We start from the raw sequence: 6000 nt of genomic DNA, 5'->3' as shown, positions 1-6000 counted from the left end.
GCTTGAGCGTGCTTTTGTTCCTACTGATCACAAATTGTCTAATTTGTTTACTAGGCCTTTAGACATACCTCAATTTGAATCACTTAGAAGCACCGTTGGTGGATGCTCTAAGTATTGATACTCTCACTTCATTTGATCCATTTTGCATGCATTCATGGTGTATGTCTTCATGATAGTATAGGTGCATTTTCTTTATGTCTCTGCATTGTTAGTTTCAGTTTCTGGAAATTTAGAATTGAAAAATAGTGGTTTGTATCCCCAAGTGTCTGACAGATTATTTTGAACTTAGATTGACAAGGGCCATACTCTTTTCTAAATCTGTGTGCAATAAGGTGCCTAGCACGTTTTGAACTTGTACTTACGTCACTCTGTAATTGTGAGCTTGAACAACATATTCTCTACAATCTTGAAACCTCACATGCACACATACTCTAAGTGGTGGTAAGTCTTAATTGATGGTTGGCTTGTTCTCATTGCTCATGTACGAAATTACTCTTGTTCGTTGCTCCTTGATATAAATAATAATAAATAAATAAAAAAAATATATGTAGTTGGTTAATGGAGCATGGCCAGGCTATTCCCAAAGTAAACAGGCCTCGGTCGTGACGAACGATATGAGGATTGGGAAGAAACGGGAATGGTTTGGTCACCCCGGTGGATTGTGAAACTATTGACTCGAGTAGATGTGCTCTTTGGGATGTCCTTGTTACATCTAGTACCCTAAAGTCATCTGACTTGGGAGCTGCTAGCATAATACTCGTTACATGGGTCGTAGTCTTCTTGAGCAAAAATGTTACTTTGTGTGAAAGGCAAAAAGAAAAAATTCAAAATCATGCCCACACGGTGTTATAAGGGGGAATAACGTTTTTGTGCTTAGATGTGTTTCGTATGTGAGCTTTGCTTTTCAGGTCTCCACAAATATTACACACCCCATCTTGAGATATGTTCACTCTTCACAACAAGAGGTATAGAATACTCGACCACACTCTATCTTACCTTGTGATTGTCGGAATCAATTCACTCGTGTGAACTTATTTTGTTGCACTCTTGTTTATGGTTAAGTGGTATTGCTCTTGTTGGAAAAGCTATGCGAATTAAATCTGTTCTTAGCATTTGGATACAACCCACTCATTGTGTGTTTGCATTTCATTCTTGCATCTTTCATAACATGATTACACTTAGGGGGGGTATTAATACTTGGACTATCTTCCTCTGATTGATTCGACTTGGGCTAGTGTCTACTGTGCCCCATCTATTTGTGATCCTCCTTCTGCATTGCTTCCGCTACGAAAGTTACCTTTGACATTCCTATTCAAAAAGGGGGAGAAAGCAGATTCATAACTGTGATAACATTATTCTATCATAACTGTGATAACATTATTCTATCTTATGCATTTTACCAGTGTGTGATAAGTGTTTCAGGAATGAATGGATGAAGAGTTGTGATGTTCCTCCTGTACTTGTTGAGGGGGAGAGTTTGTCCTAATCTATGTTTTGTATAGGAATGCCAAAGGGGGAGATTGTAGGTACAAGTTTTGATCAACTTGGTGTGTTGGCATTCCCATACAAAACGGGAAAGTATCCTTGAGGTTTAATGGGATTAATATCTTTTATTTATTTAAAGATATTTTTTTTGTGTACAAAATTGTGTTATAGATTGCCTAAGTATTTTAGGTTTTGGTGTTCTTATTTGTTAATTATCTTTAACACAAAAGAAGGTTTCCTTGTAGAAGTGGAATTAGGTTAGAAATATGTTTTATTAGGTTTTGCACGGCATCTATTGAGAGATTGGAGAATATATGCAGCCATATAGAGGACCATGCACGCAAGAATTAGTTGGAGTCTTGCTTGGTGAATATTTGGTATTGAAAGTTTCTTTCCTAATTAAAAGTCAATTAGGGTAGAATCTTTTTGTATTAAAAAGATTGGGTTGGTCTTTGATATATAGAGCAAGAGAGACGGCCTCCCTAGGGGACATTTGAAAAAAAGAGACGTTCATAGAGGGAGAGACCATTGATGCAAGAATTATTTGAGTAGTCTTGCTTGTTTGCTTAAGTGTGTGTTATCATAAGAGTCAAGACACTTGGTCCATGTTTAAGTGTTCTTGATCATTCATTCATATGCATTAATTCTCTCAAGATCAGTAGGGTGACTGTGAAGAAAGAAGAACAAGATTTGAAGATCGTTCAAGTAAAGGAGTTCTAGAAGGAAGACAAACTTTGTTTTAGATTTTGTGTGAATCTTATAGCCGAGCTAGTGCTATATAAAGTTTGTAAAAGAACATATCCTTTTCAATATGATGATCTTTATTTTGGGTTCTCAAGAGTAAGAGCCCCGCAGTGTTTTTAATCTCATACTTGAGGTTTTCACTGCGTAACCAAAATCTGGTGTTGTTTGTTATTTTGGTTTCTGCTGCCCAGTAAGGATTGATCACTGCACTGCAATCCCCGTTTTCCAGAAAATCATATTCTGTCCTTGTATTTTCAAGGACAGAATATTGGCATTTAGGGTTTATTTTGTAATCTCCCCCTTTGGCATTTCTACAAACGCCATTTTGTTTTGTAAAAATTACTCATATCAAATATCAACTGCTTCTATCTCTCTCTCTCTTCCTGAGCTTCGTCTTCTTCAAGTTAGGGTTTATTTCTTCCACTATTGTTGCTTAGTTTCAAGCTTATATGATACTACAATGGATTTTAGCATAATTAAGTCGTATTGAATTGGACTATCTCTTTATCAAATATATATTATAGTTCGTGATTTGTAAGATCCAAACAAATCACTATAATTAAAGTCTTATGCAATTTCAATGCACTTCATAATTAGTTAAATATGTATTTAAAATTTGTTAATATGGAGTAGATTTGATTATTTATGTAATGTTCTCATGAAAATATTGGTTCATTTAGCAATTAGCTAGGCCTACTACAACAGAAAAATTAATTTGCGAGGAATAAGTTTGTCGCTGAAAATCGAAATTTCCTCGCCATAGTGTTTTCACGAGGAAAACATTTTGGTCGTCAGTTCCTCACAGGAGAGTGGTCAAGAAAAGTTTATGCGAGGAGAATACTATTTCCTCACCAAACCTTTTTCGCGATGAATTTTTTTTTTTCTTGCCGTTATTCTTTAGTTACTACTTTTTTCCTCGCCTAAACTCATATTTTTTCTTCACTGAAAAATACTAAGGGCTAGAAAATAGTCATGAAATATATTTTCTGATAAAATATATTTCATCGCTAAACTATTATTTTCTCGCTAATGATAAGTAATTATAAATAATAAAAAATTTAAAAACATTTTTTTGAGACGAAAATAATTTTGTCTTTGTAGATAGCTTTGGATGAGGAAGTTTTTCCTCGCTATAAGCAATCTTCAATGAGGAAATTTTATTTTCCTTGTACTGTGTATCCTTCTAGCAAGAAAAACCATTCCTCCCTAAACGTACTCAATCACGAGGAACTTTACTTTTTGTCATTGTAGATTCTCTTGTCCATAACGAGAAAATTCATTTTTGTTGCAGTTGTTTAGTTATGGCGAGGAATAATAATGTAGATAATAAAGATGAGTAGACCAAAGAAATATATATTAAAACTAAAGTAATAACTCAAAGTATTCCTTTACAATAAGTACTAATTTAAAGTACTTATATCAATACAATATACTTATTCAAAAGAGTTCAGGGATCCTGCTTAATAAATTCAATGTACATACTCTGTTGCCACCTTACTCATTTTGGTCCAATACACTACAGTTTACGAAAACAAGAATTTGGGGTCCAATTAATATTGATGAACTTGGCATATATGAAATCATAAGAAACGGAAAGTAATCTGGTAAATATCTCTCTCTTCCCATTTTAACTTTTCATCACCAATTATCATTCTCCACCATTTTTCAAGGAAAAATCAAGGAGCTTTTACTACCACACTATCAATTGCTCATCAACACAGAGATTTTACTTTTGGTAAAGAGTGGGGGCTTAATATCAAGTTGGGTTCATGTTTGCCTATAGCAAATTGTGAGCTTAATTTGTGTTCCCTCTCTCCTCTAAACCTTTCTCTTAATTTCTTATGTGTTGGATAATGTATTTGAGTATGGGTAGTGAGTAGTTCAATTTTGGGAGTTAGGGTTGTGAAGCCCTAACTCATCTTGGTCCTTAGAAGCATGTTTCTAGGCTTTGTCAACCTTTGAAATTATGTTGTGGGCAATTGTGATGAATAGATTGATAAATTGACAACTTGTTAGTCTTGTTGCATCTAGGATTTAAGTATGGTGACCATTAGCTAGTTTGATTGTAGCTAAGCTTGCTTGGGTCTCTATTATCTTGCTCTCTAGGCTTCTAATTTTAGATATTGTGGCCTTGACCGTGTAATACCTAAGTTAGAGAGTTGATTGTAATCGGCATAATCAATACACCGAAAGCATAATTGGTTTAGTAGCCTTGACCGATACTAGATACGAGACTCGACACATATAGGAAATGTCTGCATTTGTGAAATTAGCATCGATGTTTACAAGATAGTTAGTGTGAATCACCCGCACTCTCATGTTTCCTTTAATTTGAAAATTCAAATTTAATTTCTTGATTGATAATTAGTTGTTTGCTTTTATTTTAGTCTGCATTTAATTTAGTTAATTCCCAATTCAAAACTCCCTATACAAAATTTTACCTTCCGCTGTATATAACTCATTTGGGCTACAAGTTAGTGGTTTTGATTAGGCTTAGTGTGAGCTAAGCCGAGCATTGCCAAGGCTTGGTGCCTTGTGAATATTATTTTATTTTATTTTTCTTGTGTGCTTTTAGTATCCTACCGCCAATTACCTCGGTTAGTTCCAACGCCTAATCCCGAGGTACGATAAACTAAGGTCCAAATATTTCCCTTACTTGACACAATTCGTACGCTTGCGAGAGTATATGCATCAAGTCAAGCTGGCTCCAAGTACAGTCCCTAGTTTAAATTGTAGACTGTAGCTCACCTAGCTATGCCTTAGTAATCGAGATTGAGGCATTGTTCATGAACCTCGTACACTCCCGGCTAAGTGTCAACTCAGTCCCAATCGTCAGTTTCTTCATCGGATCCATTATTAGGATTAACTGCCTTGATTTTAAAAATATTTCACGCAAGCAACTAAAATCTACTTATTGGTTAATCAAATTCAGATAGAGAAAAACTTATGTAATGATAAAGATTCCGGCCAGCATTCAAATAAGAAGAAAAAAAGCAAAAAAAAATAAAAAAAAATAAGAACAACGAGCCACTAATCAGTGTCATTTGTTACATTGTTGGTTTGTCTTCTCCTAACTATAACTAACTGAATGGTCCAAACCATGTTGACACTGAAGGTGTCGAAAGGTGAAGAACCAGTGACAATGTTCGGGTCTTTCAGTGCCAAAAGTGCACCTTTAAGGCCATGTTTGGTTGGTGGAAAGGAAATGAATCAATTTCCTTTCCTTTGGGAAAGTGTTTCCGGAGGGGGGGGGGGGGGGGAGGGAACCAATTTCCCTCACTTTTTCCTTTGGGAAAGTGTTTCCCTTCCTTGGCTGTCCCAAACGCAGGAAAGGAAAGTGTTTCATTTCCCAATGCCCACTTTCCGGGAAACAAACATGGCCTTAGGGGAAAGATAGTCTCCTGTATATTCGTCGTGCCACATACATGGTACGGCAGACTAATGAGCATTAGCAAAAGATCAATGAAGGTAGTTTTAGTATTTCATACTGGATAAGTATGTGCCACGGCATAAACATAATAGAAATTGTTAGAACACACCATCTATGTGCCACGGCTGCCATATTGAAGACTTTCTCCACCCTTAGGTACCCATTGACTAGAACGTCATCTGGCTAACATCTCAGTCCATTGGTATACACAACATAAACCTCAAGATACCCTAGGCTGTGTTCAATATTGTTCGCTAAAACTGTTTTCTATTCTACAAAATCAAAAAAACATGTAAAACGCGTTCGGTCGTTCATGAGTAAACTTGGAAAACATATATACC

This window comes from Rosa rugosa, chromosome 5 (genome assembly GCF_958449725.1).
Source record: "Rosa rugosa chromosome 5, drRosRugo1.1, whole genome shotgun sequence".
In the NCBI taxonomy this organism is placed as follows: Eukaryota; Viridiplantae; Streptophyta; class Magnoliopsida; order Rosales; family Rosaceae; genus Rosa; species Rosa rugosa.
This window is presented reverse-complemented; position numbering follows the sequence as displayed.